The sequence below is a fragment of the Hevea brasiliensis genome, chromosome 18 (genome assembly GCF_030052815.1).
Source record: "Hevea brasiliensis isolate MT/VB/25A 57/8 chromosome 18, ASM3005281v1, whole genome shotgun sequence".
Lineage (NCBI taxonomy): Eukaryota > Viridiplantae > Streptophyta > Magnoliopsida > Malpighiales > Euphorbiaceae > Hevea > Hevea brasiliensis.
This window is the reverse complement of record NC_079510.1, coordinates 49,759,075-49,777,461: the sequence shown is the minus strand read 5'-3', so window position 1 is coordinate 49,777,461 and position 18,387 is coordinate 49,759,075. Positions and strand designations below refer to the sequence as shown.

The 18,387-nt window shown below is 40.5% G+C and overlaps 1 pseudogene; it reads right to left on the bottom strand.

The window, feature by feature from the left end:
- Positions 1–14,583: 14,583 nt before the first annotated feature.
- Positions 14,584–18,026, bottom strand: LOC110643004 (protein RTF1 homolog; annotated as a pseudogene).
- Between the last annotated feature and the right edge of the window lie 361 nt (positions 18,027–18,387).

Below are 18,387 nucleotides of genomic sequence, written 5' to 3'. Positions count from 1 at the left end.
TTTCATATTAATAAACCATAATTTTACCTTTCCACCCCACATTTCTGGTAAACTAGCCAACAGTTGCAATTGTAAATATAGTTAAACCATAATTAAAGAAATTCCCTCAGAGAAGAGCCAAACCCAACCATAGTTATCAGATTTGCACATCTCCCTTGGAAACGCGTATCTGGTTCGTGCGCTCCAAATCGCGGGAGGTTTGCATTCTAAAACACCAAACTATGTGATCTGAGTTGTCAAAATAGAGATTACGACGAAAAAAAAAATGCACATGCAGACGGCAGCACATTCAAGGAGAGAAAGAAAGGCTGCTGCAAGGAAAGAAAAGAAAGGACGTGTTGAAAAACCTACTAAAAGTGGGGTAGGCCAGCATAAATATAAAGTAAGACCCTTTGAATTTAATTAGTGAGGTGAGTGGGTTAGGTGGCAATGTAATTTTAACTTTAAGAGATTATTAAATACTCCTCGTGTATATATAATATTTTTTATAATTATATAAAATTTATTTTTTATATTATAAAAAAATTTAATTTTTTATAAGAGAGAAACAATATTATATTTACATACAATATTTTATAATCTTTCTCTTAACTTGACTGCAAATGAATTCTTTATCAATAGAAAATCAAAATTTTTAAAAAATATAAACATTATTAACTATTGCTCATATTTTTAATTCGTTTTAAAAAAATTATATTTTTAATTATTCAAAATTATATAATAATAATAATAATAATTAAATAGCTTTGAAAATTTATTAGAAAATGTATATCATGTTGAAAAATTATCATACTAAAGTACTATTTCCAATTTTTGTAAACATATTATATTAAAAAAATTTAAAAATAAATTATGTATCAAATAAACGCAATTGCACAACCCAAATTAAATTGAGGTACCAACTACTGGGAATCAAATTAGCCTAGCACTTAAACCTATTCATGCGTACCCTACGTCATTAAGTAGCCTATCGCAGATCCATATCACGATTGCCTATCGTGGATCCACATCACGATTCGAGCGCGTATCCATACCACGATTCGAGAATAGCGCAGCGTACCTCATTCCCGTGCCACTGGAGAGTACCGCGTTCCACCTAACTATGAACCATACCCCAGCTCAAGGAGACTTCCTGCTGAATTTATTGGCTTCATTCGGAATCGCCATGGGCTTCATTCTACTTCTGCGGTTCTGCCCGAGAAGAAAAATAATGTCCTTTCCCATTTCATCATGAAAGTTCACCAACAAGCATTTGTTACATGATTTTCCAGCCATAGAAACACAATAATAGGAAGAACAAACAATGGAGGGAGAATCAATAGAATTCAGAAAGAGAGATAAATCTTCATTGATCTATTATCCAAGATACATCATGCAAATATTCTTTCATTATTTATACAATTGCTAGCTATAGAAGAGTAGCTAAAGGAAAAAGATGAATGCTTTACTTCACAGCTCTAAACCGTTTTATTAACAGCATATTCTCGTATCAATACTCCCCCCTTCGAATTCCTTGTCCTCAAGGAATGCAAGAAACTAAGCTCTCAACTCATTGGCATGCTCCTAGGAAACTCCAAAGAAGCATCTGTAGGAATTGAAGCACTATGCTTCATCTTGCATTTAATCATTCTCAAATATCCAATTGAATGTTGGTTTAACATATGTTTCATCTTACTTCTAATCCTTTCCAAGAATAGCTTCAAAAGTAAAAGAACTTGTTCACCAACACTTGCTTCCTTGTAATCTTTCCAATCAAATTTAGTAATATCAACTCTTGCATATTTCCAACCTTTTATTTGTGAGTATCTCTTGTACATTTTGAATGCGTCCATTGCAAACAAAGAGACTGGACATATATCCTCTTCACCATATACCATAGAACCTGAAATTCTTTTAAATGGGTGAAACTTCTTCTCAGGAACATACGCATTTTCTTGATGAACTTCATTTGCCAAAATTGTTTTCTAACTGTTCTCAATAAGAACTTAATTAACATCCTTGGACTTTGCATCTTCTAGTTTCTTTTTAGACTCACAAATTTCCAATTCACACCCAGTCAATTCATCAAGATAGTATGGAACAAGACAGCCACCATAGAAAGCAATTGAAGCTAGGGGTGAGCATTCGGTTCGAACCGAATTAAATTATAAAAACTGAATTATGTATTTTAGAAACCGAACCGAACCGAAATAGGTGAAAAATCGAATCGAATCAAACCACTCTATTTCGATTCGGTTCGGTTTAAACCAATTAGTTTTGATTTTTAATTTATTTTTAATTTAGACTTGATTTTCAAATTATTTGATCTAATTTTGACTTTGATTTGAACCTAATAACCATTAATCAATGAAATTAAACAATCAATATATATATATATATATATATATATATATATATATATATATATAATTAAATATAATTCATAAATTTCCCATAAAAATAAATCAATTCAAAAATCGATTCGGTTCGATTTGATTCAATTTGAATATATAAATTACTATTTAGTTTAGTTCAGTTTAACCGATTTTTTTTTCCTTCAAAACCGAAACGAACCAAAATAATCGAAATTTATATAATATAAAATTGAACCAAACCGATTAAATTTGTAACACCCCGAAATTTTAATTTTTATGAGTATTTTGGTATTTTAATTTTATTTAAATTTTAGGAATTTTTTTGAGATTTTTCGGATTTTAAAAATCGGGTTCGATTTTCCGAAAATATAAACTTTGATGATTTTTAAAAATTAATTTAAAGACCACGTGGCAAAACTAAAAATATATTTGGAGTCTACGTATTTTTCTGAGTTTTCTGGAATTTTTTCGGAATTTTTGGACCTCGTTTTCGGTCCCGAGACAGAGTAAAAATTCAAAATTTTGTATTCTGAATCGAACCGGCCGAATCGAACCGGACTGGATCGGACCGATCGAATCGGACCGGCCTTTTCCTTTTTCTTCCTCCCTTCCCCGCGCGCGTCGTCCCTCTCCCTTTTCTCTCTCATTTCTCTCTCCTCTCCACCCCACCACGGCCACAGACCGGCCAGCCACCAAATTTCAAAAGACCGGCGCGCCGCCTACCAGCCACGGCCGAACGCCGGAACGCGCGAACGCTCGCCGCGGCGCTCGACTTCCCGGCCAAATCCACGATCCGCCACCAATTGGACCGGTCTTGTGTCCAAAATCATCTACTCGGAGAGCTTTCTATAGACACCAAGAACGCCAAATCCATCAAGCGGATTGTCCGATTTTTGCTCGGAAGATTTTAGCACATTTCGACTTTTGGTCTAGATTTCTCGAAACCGTGAATCCCACGAAAACCGAGGCCACCAAAGACGCTCCATTCGCGAGAGCTTCGCAACGACATAAATTTCAAAATTTTCCGACACCATTTTTCGCTGGGTCCCACAGAACTTCGCAGTGTTTTTTCGAGCATTTAATGAGCTTAGAAAATTCTGAAAAATTTATGTACTAACCCCCGTGTTATGGGCTTCGTGTAGGTATCCTCGATTCGCGGAAATTTGACAGTTGACCGGGTCTGCAAATTTCGCCGCATGCACTGCTATCAAAAAGTCTCGAATTGGATCGAGGTTTTGGCTAGCCCCATTGTCGACGCCCCGAGCGTTCAAGTCGAATCGCAAAGGTAAACCCGAACCTTGCTTTTTCGTAATTTTCTAGTGCTTAAATAAGATTAAAAATTCATAAAATATTCGTGGTAGCTTAGAAAATTACGATTCTTTTTGCAATAGCTTAGTAATATTGCTAAGGACCGCGGGGCAAAGTTTTATAATTTTTAGAGCTTGTTTGGGCGCTTTTGCAAAATGATCAATAATAAGGACTAAATTGAAATTTTGCGTATTGTGATGGGTGATTGATTTGATGGGCCCAGGAGGGGCTGTGTGATATGATTGAACTGTTGATATATGGATTGTGAATATAGAAGTGCGTTTTTAGCCCTTTTGCAGTTGGGTAGGTCCTAGGTATAGGGAGACTCACGGATTTTCTGACGACTTAGGACGTATTGGTCTTTTCTTTGTTTGTATTGAGTCGATTGTATTAAATAATTGTAATCTAATTGTCGGTGAGCCGATGCCTTCTTCCTCCGCCACCGCCACAAAGTGATTGTCGTCAAGTCTGTGAGTAAAATATTAATTTTAATTGTAATTTCGGTATTATTATATGTTCAGCATGCCCATTCATCACTTATATGCATATATTTATGTAGTTAAACTCTATCCACGATTTATGATGTATTGATAAATGTTAAAGTGCCATGATGTTGTTGTGTTAATTTGGAGCAGTGTGCGTGCGTTGGCGTGCGTGTGATGTGGTGTGTACTATGGATAGGACGTAGTCACGGCTTGAGTTCTTCACGGGACCCGATCCTTCGAGGGGTAGTCACGGCTTGAGTTCTTCACTGGGACCCTCGATTTGGTTTATTAAGCGAAAGTCCCGCTTGAGTTCTTCACGGCACCATGTTGGATTTAAGAGAGTCAGATAGGGGATCACTCATATGTTATGATTGATGCTACAGGGTGCGTGAGTGCTCCAAATTACCTTTTTGATGCTATGATGTGAATTTATTGCTGATGTTGCATTTCACTCTACAGGGTGCATTAGTTTTAGATAGTTATAGAGATTATGGTTAAAATTGATATTTTACTCTCTGAGTCGAACGCTCACTCCTGTTCAAAAATTTTTACAGGCCACAGTAGGATATTTTGTTCCGGGTTAACCTGCTTTTCTACTTCGCAGGTTGTTTATCAATATTTGTGTAATATTAATTACTCCTAGAATTTTCGCATGTGTTAGCAGTAATTATTTGAATTTGGTCTGTAATATTATATTCATGTTGGACCTGTAAACTTAATATTTTAAGTCTGTTTTGATGGATTGGATGAGGGAGCTGAGCTCCCATTTATTATTATGTTGATGAGTATGTGGAGGGTGAGCTGAGCTCCCCAATGGATTGTTTATTGTGTTTATAGGTCGGGTGAATCGAAAACTCCCCATTAGAAAGTCCATTTTATGGCCGGACTCTGTCCGTTTGTTTTCTTGAATTTGGGCCCAATGGGCCTTAGAATTGGGTAAATGAACAGTTAGGCTTACTACGGGCCTCGGGGGCTTTAGGCTGGCCCAGGTCCTAGTGCCGGTCCGGCCCATAGGTTGGGTCGTGACAAATGTGGTATCAGAGCTTAGGCTCCAGATTCTTAGGGAAAAGTTGTCTAAAGTGTTGGGAAGAGTCTACTAGGTGTCACATGCGGAAAAATAGGGTCCATATTCGTCTTGCATTGTCGTCTTTGCTTCTAGTTTCTGCTTCATATATTGTGTGTAAATATGAGTCTATAGAGCTGTGTAATGAGCAGTTTTGAATTTTTGTGGGCTAATGCTTTGAATTTCGTGAAAATGCGTAGAAGGTGAGAGAGCTGCCACTCGCACTGTCAGATGTGCCCGACGAGGTGTCGGACAGATGAGGCGCCGCCCGAGGAGGCGGGGTAGGAGGCCTAGAGTCGCTCAAGTAGAGGAGCAACACCCCGACTGAGATCGGTCCTTTATGGCACAGGTCCCATGGACCCCATGGCGCCTACTCTAGCCGGGTTCGCAGAGAACCATCGACATGATGGCGCAGTATATGGTCCACCCTCCACAGCAGCAGCAGTCCACCGCACCAAGAGAGGAATCTTACAAACAGATCATAAATTTTAAGAAGTTGGTGCCTGGTACTTATGATGTGTCAGACGATGCATATCGGTTTTGGATTCTCGCAGTGTGCAGAAATGTAATTACATTGACTGATAGAAGTCTGATCGAGTGTATGCAGCACGTCATGGGGCCTATGCCTAGACAATGGATGAATGACTACGTGTTACCTCGGATGGAGGGATTGACATGGGCTCAGTTTGTGGAACTTTTTATCAATCGGTTTGTGCCAGAAAGCTTCAGAGATCAGAAACAGTGGGCCTTTGAGGCCTTAAGACAGAATGGCAGGTCTGTAGATGAATATGCTACAGAATTTCTGGAATTGAGCAGATATGCCCCTACAGAGATCTCAGAGACTATGAAGGTGAAAAGATTCCTAAAGGGGCTTGACAGAGGTATGCGAACTGCCATGATGTCCGATCGCCTTTTGATGTGGTGGTTGATCGAGCTGCATGATTGAGATTAGTTATCTTTGTGGATGACAAATGTAGAGCAAAGAAAACAGAGAGGAGTGTTCTTCTGTTTTTCCCCACATGTGTACTTCGGATTGTGGTGGCGTATCTACTTACAGAGTAAGTAGAAGTAATAAGAAGAGTTGTTTTAGACACAAATCCAGGGTTCGCACGAGTGCGGATCCAAGCGATGGTAATACGATTGAAGTGCAGCGATTCGGCTCGTTCAGATCCTCTTTGGCACCTTGTGCACAGTGTGGAAGAGGACATTCAGACCTTGTTTGATGGGTTCAGAGTATGTTTCTGTGTGGCCAACTGTGTCACTTTGCTAGGGAATGCCGTGTTCACGAGCCACGGATGGGGTCACGAGTTACATTGCAAATGTTCCTCGCCATTGTATCCGGTACTTCCAACATGGCGGTGATCGATTCGATGTGGCGAGGACAAGGGGCGTGGATTTGGAGGCGGTCAGAGGTAGAAGCGATGTCGAGTTACGCCACTCAGGGTAGGGGTCAAGCTCGGGTTTTCACCCTGACCCACCAGGATGCTCAGGCTTCCAATGCAGTTGTGGCAGGTATTCTTCTGGTCTGTTCTTATGAGGCTCGTGTTTTGATAGATCCGGGTGCTACGCACTCATTTGTCTCCCCTGTGTTTGCCATGAGGTTGGGTAGAAACCCCACAACTTTAGAGTGTCCTTTGTCAGTAGCTACCCCACTTAGTGACAACATAGATGTAGATATGGTTTTTCCGGGTAGCCCGGTGGTAGTGGATGGAAAGATCCTCCCAGCAGACTTGGTTCCTCTACGATGTGGATTTCGATGTAATCCTGGGGATGGATTGGTTGGCAACTCATTTTGCCACCTTAGACTGCAGGAACAAAAAGGTGTATTTCCACATACCTGGTGTGGAAGAGTTTAGCTTTGATGGTGACAGGAGCGTGGCTCCGTATAATTTGGTGTCAGCAATTAGTGCTAGAAAAATGTTGAGGCGGGGATGCCAAGGGTATTTGGCATTGGTGAGAGATACATCTGTAGAAGGTGTCAGCATGGAAAATGTTCCTGTTGTCAGAGAATTCATGGATGTCTTCCCTGAGGAGCTTCCAGGGTTGCCACCAGGAAGGGAAATAGAGTTTTGCATTGATGTTGTGCTGGGTACAAACCCCATATCGATGCCACCTTACAGGATGGCACCAGCAGAATTGAAAGAGCTGAAGGAGCAACTACAGGAGCTTTTGGACAAGGGTTTTATACGTCCGAGCACTTCACCTTGGGGCACTCCTGTTTTATTTGTGAGAAAGAAGGATGGGTCATTGAGGTTGTGTATCGACTACAGACAGCTGAACAAGGTCACTGTGAAGAACAAGTATCCACTTCCTCGGATCGATGATTTGTTTGATCAGCTCCAAGGAGCTAGATTCTTTTCAAGATAGACCTGCGGTCAGGCTACCATCAATTGAGAATCAAGAATGAGGACGTATCCAAAACGGCTTTCAGGACAAGATATAGTCATTATGAGTTCTTGGTGATGTCTTTTGGACTCACTAATGCACCAGAACCTTCATGGACTTGATGAGCAGGTGTTCAAGCCATTTTGGACCCGTTTGTCATCGTATTCATAGATGACATTACGTATACTCTCGGACCGAGGAAGAACACGTGTGGCACTTGAGGATGGTGTTGCGGACTTTGAGGAGCACCGGTATCGCCAAATTTTCAAATGTGAATTTTGGCTAAAAAGCATCTCATTCTTGGGACAAGTCGTTTCTAGTGACGGTAATCAAGAGGATCACAAGAAAATTGAAGCTGTAACTGATTGGCTTAGGCCTACTACAGTTAATGAGGTGAGAAGTTTTCTGGGTTTAGCTACTCTGAGCGTTTTGTGCAAGATTTCTCCAGATAGCGGCTCCTAACTAAGTTGACCAGGAAGAATGTTCCATTCATTTGGACAGATGACTGTGAGGAGAGTTTCCAAAAGCTTAAGGAGTGTCTAACCACTGCCCCTGTGTTGACACTACCTGTGAATGGTGAAGGATACACCGTGTATTGTGACGCCTCCAGAGTTGGCCTAGGGTGTGTTTTGATGCAGAATGGAAAGGTAGTGGCTTATGCTTCAAGGCAGCTGAAGAGGCATGAGCAGAACTACCCCACCCATGATTTGGAAATTGCGGCTGTAGTCTTTGCACTTAAAATCTGGATACACTACCTGTATGGTGAAGTGTGCGAGATATACACCGACCATAAGAGTTTGAAGTACATCTTCCAGCAGAGGGACTTGAACTTGAGACAGAGGAGATGGATGGAGCTTCTGAAAGACTATGATTGCACCATCCAGTACCACCCTGGAAAGGTCAATGTTGTGGCAGATGCCTTGAGCAGAAAATCTTCTGGCAGTTTGGCGCACATTTCAGTAGAGAAGAGATCATTGATTCAGGAGGTACATGAGTTGATGGATCAAGGTTTAATCCTAGATCTTTCAGATGAGGGGGTATTGTTGGCTCACTTTTCAGTGAGGCCAGACTTGAGGGACAGAGTTAGAGTTTCCCAGCACAGAGACCAACAATTGATGAAAATTATAGAAAGAGTACAGCAAGGTGAAGGTGGTGAGTTTGGATTTGCCAATGATGGCGCCCTAGTGCAAGGTTCTAGGATATGTGTGCCCGATGTGGACAACCTCAGGAATGAAATCATGCGAGAGACACACTACACACTGTACAGTGTCCACCCAGGTTCCACTAAAATGTACCATGATGTGAAAGATAGCTACTGGTGGAATGGCATGAAGAGAGACATAGCAGACTTTGTGTCCAAGTGCTTGACTTGTCAGAAGGTGAAGTTTGAACACCAGAGACCGTCAGGGAAGCTGCAAGAGCTCCCTATCCCGTAATGGAAGTGGGAAATGATTACTATGGATTTTGTGGTCAGGTTGCCTCGTACCACGCGAGGATATGACTCGATATGGGTAATTGTAGACCGTCGACCAAATCGGCTCACTTTTTGCTCAGAAGACTACCTACTGCGTAGCACAAGATGCGGCTCTACATTAGAAATAGTCGATTGCATGGAGTCGGCTTCCATAATATCGGCAGAGGCCCCAGATTCACTTCGGTTCGGAGAAAGTTGCGGAGGCACTTGGCACACTGATTGAACTTGATGCTGACCTTCTACCCTCAGACAGACGGACAGTCCGAAAGGACAATCCAAACACTGGAAGACATGCTTCGCATGAGTGTTTTGGATTTTGGAGGTCAATGGGATGAGCAGCTAGCTTTGGTGGAGTTTGCTTATAACAACAGTTATCACTCCAACATAGGGATGGCACCCTATGAGGCATTATATGGAAGAAAGTGTAGGTCTCCTCTGTGTTGGACAGAAATGGGGGAAGCGAAGGTGCATGATGTAGACCTAGTGCAGTACACTTCAGAGGTAGTTCCTTTAATCGAGAGCAGTGAGGCGACTTTCGATGAAGATGTAAGAGTTATGCAGACCCCAGACGGAGGGATGTGGAGTTTGCAGTGGGCGACTATGTATTCCTGAAGGTTTCTCCAATAAAGGGAGTCATGAGATTTGGAAAGAAGGGCAAGTAGGCACCTCGGTATATTGGACCTTTTGAGGTTACGGATAGAGTTGGAGCAGTTGCCTACCGGTTGGAGCTACCACCCAACCTTTCTCACGTTCATCCCGTGTTTCACATCTCCATGCTCAGGAAATACATTCCCGATCCTTCTCATGTACTGCAATAGGATGTGATAGAGCTAAAGAGAACTTGACATTTGAGGAGCGACTGTAGCCATAGTGGACTACCAAGTGAGACAGTGAGATCAAAAGCAGATCCCTATGGTTAAGGTTTTGTGGAGAGTCGATCGGTGGAAGAATGCACACTGAGTCGAGCGGGACATGCGTAGCAAGTACCCTTACTTGTTCAATGTATAATCATGTGCTTTATTCGCTTGTATAAAAATTCGAGGAAATTTTCTATAAGGGTGAAGAATGTAACAGCCCTAAATTTTAATTTTTATGAGTATTTTGGTATTTTAATTTTATTTAAATTTTAGGAATTTTTTTGAGATTTTTCGAATTTTAAAAATCGGGTTCGATTTTTCGAAAATATAAACTTTGATGATTTTTAAAAATTAATTTAAAAACCACGTGGCAAAACGAAAAATATATTTGGAGTCTACGTATTTTCTCGAGTTTTCGAATTTTTTCGTAATTTTGGACATCGTTTTCCCGAGGCGAGTAAAATTCAAAATTTTGTATTCAATCGAATCGCCGAATTGAACCGACCGGATCGGACCGGTCGAATCGACCGCCTTTTCCTTTTTCTTCTTCCCTTCCTCGCGTCGTCCCTCTCCTTTTCTCTCTCGCTTTCTCTCCTCTCCACCACGGCCGGTCACCGCCGCCACCAGCCAAAGCAGACGCGCCATTGACCAACCAGCGGCCGGCCGCCCGAACGGCCGGAAAAACGCGCGCGAAATGCCCCTGCGAGCGCGCGTGCCGCTTCGACTTCCCCGGCCAAATCCGGCCGATCCGGCCACCAATTGGACCGGTTCTTGTGTCCAAAATCATCTACTCGGCGAGAGCTTTCCATAGACACCAAGAACGCCGAAATCCATCGAGCGGATTGTCCGATTTTTGCTCGGGAAGATTTTAGCCCATTTCGACTTTTGGGCTAGATTTCTCGAAAACCGTGAATCCCACGAAAACCGAGGCCACCAAAGACGCTCCATTCGTCAAGAGCTTCGCAACGACATAAATTTCAAAATTTTTCGACACCGCTTTTGGTGGGTCCCACTAACTTCGCAGTTGTTTTTCCGAGCATTTAATGAGCTTAGAAAATTCTGAAAAATTTATGTACTAACCCCGTGTTATGGGCTTCGTAGGTATCCTCGATTCGCGAAATTTGACGATTGACCAAGTTCGCAAATTTCGCCGCATGCACTGCTATCAAAAGTCCCCGAATTGGATCGAGGTTTTGGCTAGCCCCCATTGTCACACGCCCCAGCGCTGCTCTCAAGTCGGAATCGCAAAGGTAAACCCGAACCTTGCTTTTTCGTAATATTCTAGTGCTTAAATAGGAAAAAAAATCCAAAAAATATTCGAGGTCGCTTAAAAAAAAACGATTCTTAATCCAAAAGATTAGTAATATTTCTAAGTACACCGCGGCAAAGTTTTATAATTTTTAGAGCTTGTTTGGGCGCTTTTGCAAAAATCATCAATAATAAGGACTAAATTGAAATTTTGCGTATTGTAATGGGTGATTGATTTGATGGGCCCAGGAGGGGCTGTGTGATATGATTGAACTGTTGATATATGGATTGTGAATATAGAAGTGCGTTTTTAGCCCTTTTGCAGGTTGGGTAGGTCCTAGGTATAGGGGAGACTATGCCAGATTTTCGGCACGACTTAGGACGTATTGGTCTTTTTCTTTGTTTGTATTGAGTCAGATTGTATTAAATAATTGTAATCTAATTGTCGTGAGCGGATGACCTTCTTCCTCCGCCCACCGCCACAGTGATTGTCGTCAAGTCTGTGAGTAAAATATTAATTTTAATTGTAATTTCGGTATTATTATATGTTCAGCATGCCCATGCATCACTTATATGCATATATTTATGTAGTTAAACTCTAGGCACGATTTATGATGCATTGATAAATGTTAAAGTGCCATGATGTTGTTGTGGTAATTTGGAGCAGTGTGCGTGCGTTGGCGTGCGTGTGATGTGGTGTGGACTATGGATAGGACGGGTAGTCACGGCTTGAGTTCTTCGCTGGGACCCGATCCTTCGAGGGGTAGTCACGGCTTGAGTTCTTAGAAGGGACCCTCGATATGGTTTATTAAGCGAAAGTCCGCTTGAGTTCTTCAGGCACCAAAGTTGGATTTAAGAGAGTCAGATAGGGATCAGCTCCCATATGTTATGATTGATGCTACAGGGTGCGTGAGTGCTCCAAATTACCTTTTTGATGCTATGATGTGAATTTATTGCTGATGTTGCATTTCACTCTACAGGGTGCATTAGTTTTAGATAGTTATAGAGATTATGGTTAAAATTGATATTTTACTCTCTGAGTCGAACGCTCACTCCTGTTCAAAAATTTTTACAGGCCACAGGAGGATATTTTGTTCCGGGTTAACCTGCTTTTCTACTTCGCAGGTTGTTTATCAATATTTGTGTAATATTAATTACTCCTAGAATTTCCGCATGTGTTAGCAGTAATTATTTGAATTTGGTCTGTAATATTATATTCATGTTGGACCTGTAAACTTAATATTTTAAGTCTGTTTTGATGGATTGGATGAGGGAGCTGAGCTCCCATTTATTATTATGTTGATGAGTATGTGGAGGGTGAGCTGAGCTCCCCAATGGATTGTTTATTGTGTTTACAGGTCGGGTGAATCGAAAACTCCCCGTTGGAAAGTCCATTTTATGGCCGGACTCTGTCCGTTTGTTTTCTTGAATTTGGGCCCAATGGGCCTTAGAATTGGGTAAATGAACAGTTAGGCTTACTACGGGCCTCGGGGGCTTTAGGCTGGCCCAAGTCCTAGTGCCGGTCCGGCCCATAGGTTGGGTCGTGACAAAATTTTAAAATCGAACCAATTGAATCGAATTGACTCGGTTCGATTCGATTTTTCAATTTGAACCGAAATCTACTCACTCCTAATTGAAGTAGAGTACAAGGAGTGGTCAAACTGATCATATGAGATTTTCTGATCAGTAGAATCTAGTGAAAGGTTGCTAATTTTCCCAACTTCGTCAAATTTCAAAACTTCAGTTTCGGACTTAACAAAGGTTGTGGGTTTAGGAGATGGTTTGAACTTATTTTGAATTGTTGCTACAGTTAGCTCCTGCAAACTTAGTCAGATTGTAAGCATCTGCAATTGTTTTTGGCTTAAACATTCTCACTGCCAATTGCAACTCATCAATTAGCCCATTGAGGAAAAAAATTCAAAGCTTGCTCTTCTTGAACTCTTGCTTTTGAGTATAACTGATTAAAGGAATTTTAATAATCTTGCAAGTTAAATTCTTGTTTCAAATTCCTCAAATTCTCTAATGAATCTTCCTTTGCTCTTGTAGAATCACCTTGATTTATATTACTACTAATCTTCACATTGCGCAAATTTATACTAGTAAGGATTTAATTTCTCCCAAACCTAGTTGACGTCGTTGCTCTGCTTCCTTCCACAAAACCTCTTGCGTTTGCTTTAGTTGTTGCATCATGATAGTGAACCTTTGTACAAGATCTTGAGATTGCATGTCTTCTATCATGCCCAAGGATCTAATAGTTCTATTTCGTAACAAGAAAGAACTGACGAAACAAATTTAGAGAAGAGAATGGCCAAGATTTTTTTTTTTTTTTTTTTGTGCAAGAAGGTTGAGAACTTCGATGTGCAGGTTTTAAGGAAGGAAGAATCTTATGGTGCATTCTATCTTTGGTGGAAAGGAAAACAAGAGAAGATTGAAGGGACTATTGTGAAAATAGAGAAACACAAAAGAACAGAGGAGAGGAAAAACCAGACTCAAGAAAGAAAGAAGAGTAATTCAAGAATTAGTAGCAGTACCCATGGAAAATTAGAGAAGAGAGAATCTAGAAAGGGAAAGATAGATTAGAAAGAATAAAGAAGAGGGAGGAACCATAGATTCAGAAGGGAAAAAGAGTAGAAGAAAGAACCAGAAAGCAACATGAGAAGGAAGAATTTGATTCAAGATATCAAGAAAGAAAGAAGAATTTGAGAAGAATTAAGAAGAAATTGAGAAGAAATTAGATAGAATCAAAAGAGAAAGGAAGAACAGGGAGAATGAGAATAGAAAAGAAAGGAAAAGAAGATTAAAACCTGTAATTCCATCATAGCTGAGAATTAACCAGCTCTAATACCATTGTTACGTGATTATCCAGCCATAGGAACACAATAATAGGAAGAATGAAGAATAGAGGGAGAATCAATAGAATTCGGAGAGAGAGACTTCTTTATTGATCTATTATCCAAGATACATCATACAAATATTCTTTCATTATTTATACAACTGGTAGCTATAGAAGAGTAGCTAAAAGAGAACGATGAATGCTTTACTTCTTCCCATATTCTACGCTACAGCTAACATGTTTCTTCTTTGCATTGGTGAATGGTAAAACAGCTCAAAACCGTTTTATTAACGGCATATTCTCGTATCAGCATCATATTGGTTAGTTGAGGTCGTTGACATGCGAAAAGAACAGCAATTTCAGTGGATTTAGAAGCTCCAATTTGACAAGATCCTAAAAGTTTTAATTTAGACGAAGGTTGCTTTTCCCAAGAATTCAGCACATTAATTTGGCTGAAGTTCTCATCCCTTCATTTTTGTTTAAGCTTGTGAACTTACGAAATAAAGAGAACAATATGATACTTGCATAAGCACTGTTTTTGTGTGTGTGTGTTTTTTTCCTAAAAAAAAAAAAGAATTGTTAATCCAGTGTAAGAAAAATGAATACAGCCTCTTACCAACATTGGCAACATTTCAAGTGAATGATGGACGACTCTAACGAGTAATAAACTTATCCACAACTTTAACAGCTGTATTCCTGCTCTCTTAATAAAACGCCATCGTCAAAATTTTGCAATCAGGTGATGAACAAAACAAAGACAAAACCAAACACCTGTACCCATAATATATTAGAACTTACACTAAATGCAAGACCTTTTTTTTTTTTGACACAGTCCTTTCCTCGTGTCAACCAAAAGCAATAATCTTTGCACTAACAAGATCATCACAACCCATAGATTTGCATGAAGGCTGCCGGAGAATTTAATGTTGCTTACCAGAAAGGAAGCCACATTAGTGGATTGTAACATTTCAGCTTCTCTTGTAGTCGCTAACTGTCAATGTCAGAGCACGCCTCCTCCCATCATTCTCAGGTACCCAGCATCCAACAGTTGCTTCTATCCGTTGTTTCCTTGCCATGAACCCTGCCTGAGCTCCCCGTGCTCCACCAAATTTCTGAAGTGTGGTTAATGATACTGGAAGCTCAAAATCATGAAGTGTATTCGACTCTGTGCCTTGATCCACAGGAGCAGCTGTATCAACCAACTTCCCTGCACCAGCTGCTGCTTCCAGGGCCGCTGCTGTAGCAGCCATGCCAGACTCAGCTATAACCCCTGCTGCCGCCCCATTACCGTCTGCAACAACCACTGTGCCATTGGACTTGGTATTTGTTGCTTCAGCTGCATCTTCTCCAGCAGGTTTTGACATATAGTAATTCCTTGACCTAGTCCATCTCCTTGAAAATGGATCATACCCAGCCTCCCCCGCTTTCAGAGTTGTGTACAAAGGTTTCATTTCAGAAGCATTTCTGAAATTCTCAGCTCTGTTCTTTCTATTCATCTCTGCCAATCTAATAGCCTTTTTATCTTTTTCCAGAGTTTGCCAAGATGCCCCCAGTTCCTGAATTCTAGCCCTTATCCTCTCCACCTCTGCATCATTTTGCTTAATTTGAGCTACTTCCAACTCCCTTCTCAATCGGTCCTTCTCAGCAGCAACATTTAATGGCCTTGATGGGGCAGATTTTTTCTCCTGCAACATCTGCTTCACAGTAGCTGCCGAATAGACAAATGTATTTTTCTTTTGTATGGCCTCCTTCTTTTCCACAATATCCTGTTTTGTTGGCATCCAGTCACCGCTACACTCCACCTCCCTCACCCACTGTTTATACTCCTCCTCAGTTGGTGCAGGGTCAGAAACCATAGCCATCTGCCACCTCATTGCCCCAAACAACATTCACATATTTATATGTTATTTTATTCTCCAGTTTATATGGGCGATCAGGGTCTGCAGCATCAACATTCTGGACCAAGCAGAGCCGGTAGATTAGCCCAGACTTGGACCTCCCAATCCCAACTCTAACAAAACAACCCACAATCAATTCTTCAAACCATGGCTCCATAATCCATTTAGCAAGTTTTGACCTCTGGACCGTGATTTCCTTTATATCATCAAATGTTGGACCCGCAGACCCAGCATCCGTGTCCTCATCACTGTCTCCCATTCCAACATCACCTGTTGAGCCTTCATCTTCACTATGAGACCTATTTTCACTATCACTGCTAGAACTGCTCAGGCTTGCCGAAGTGAAGCGTTTTTGCTTGATTGGTGGTAAACCATGACTGCCTGAAGTTCCTCTAGACACATCCCTCAACCTATGGTGAGCTTCTGGGTCCTGCTGCTTCAAACGTTTAGCTTTCAATTCATTCAATGCATCATCTTTGGCAGCTGCCCTGTCTGCAGATCTAGCTGATGTGCACACACCACGAGATGATGGAAGAGATGGAGTCTCTTTTCTTGATCGGGTTGGCCTCTCATTGTCCCGTTTTGATCTAATTCTCTCAGTTAAATTCTTGTCACCTTTTCTGTCTGCCCATTCATATAATATCATCTCCCTTTCAAGTTTGCTCAACTAAGCAAGCTTCCTCCAATCATCCTCGTACTTGTAAAGATCATCACCAACATCTGATTCACCACTGCTGTCACCCTCATCCTGGCTATTCTGTTCATCATGTCTTTCAGTAGAGTCCAGTCTCTTCTCCAAAGGAACTTGAGATCCAGATGGCTTCCTGCCTGCATAGCCATGGTCATCATCAGAATCATCATCTCTAAAGTCACTTCCACCATCAGAATATGAACCCTCACATCGCCTCCTAGATGATGGAATTGCATTTCTGTTTCTTCCTGCTGTACAAGTTCTTCCGGCCGCCTCCAGGAGCAAATTTTCCAAGTCTGCCATGGTTCACAGCAACTTCCTGTGTTTTATGATAACTAGTACAACTTCTTGAATAAGTCTCCAAGTGTTGATCAACTAGTTCACCTGTCAACAGTAAAAGGCAGATTATGTATGCAGAATTTACATATTTAACGTTTTCATAATTAGTACAATTAAAATCCGCACACATGTAACCTTTTTGCATTAGACAAAAGGAATACTAGTATATGGATTTTCCCACATCAATCACATCAGAAAAAAATTCAAGGTTATATTCCATTGATTAAGCTCTTGATTGACCTCACTAAGGAACATTAATGAAGTTTATGCCATCATACAACTTCGGTCTCAAAGAACCATCTGCATCTTCATGGCAAGAATAACATTAATTTCCATTCTTCCAATTGGGCCGTTTCAAATCAGGAACTATGTGACACAGACTCCCCCCCTGACATTGTACACCACAACAAGGTTATACACAACATCATAACCTCCTAACGCACATCCAGGTAATTCTGCTGATTCATTCATTTGGAAAGCCACAATAATAGCTGAACTGAACAATTAAATTTGTGCTTCTAAATAATTCTAGAAGTTCATATAGTGGGCAATAGTTAGGATTCATGAGAAGCAAACCCTAGGATTCATGAGAAACAAGCCAATAAAATTCAGGTAACTCATACAACCAGGATTATAATCTCAGTGCTAACTACAGAAATATTGCATGACAATTAAAAAATAATCAAGCAACTAGAAACAAAAAAAATATAAAAACGATAAAACAGAATAGTCGATTGCTATACCAAACTCTTCACTTTTTTCTGTTTAAATACGGAAATTTCCCAGATATGCAACTGCTAAGTCTAATTAGATTTTGAACTGAGCATGTAAGACCCCATTTAAAATCGCGATTCTTCCATACAGAGCTCAGAGAAAAGCGAGGAAGAAGATGAAGAAATTTAGCTAAGGCAGCATTAACATATGAGGGCTATCATTGAGGTTGAGCAGAGGTATCCGGCGAGTGGCTTGGAAAGATCCCGCCAGTTTGCTACTCAGCCGCCGCGATAAGATTCTGGACAGGGCTCCGCTTGTTGCTTGCTTATGATGGGGCTGGGTTTGCTCTTTCGGTCGCACATGTGTAGACCCATTTTGCTTTCTGCGTGCTTCGGCTTTTTGGCCTTTTGCAATTTGGGCTCTAAGCTCGGATTCTGGAACCATAACAATTTGACGTTTCCCTTTATTAAGGGTTAATTTTAATGTTTCTTAAAAAAAAGGTTAAATTTAATTTAATTTAATTTTGTTTTTCACTATTATTAATATTTTATTACTGAATAATTTACCAACTATATGAAATGGTAATCTAGTAATAAAGACATTCATACTTCTATATGAAATGGTAATCTAGTAATAAAGACATTCATACTTCAACTAGATTTAATCATTTTTATTCAGATTTTATTGTGTGATATCTGAATATAAATTTCATATGGATACACATTAATCATTTCTCAA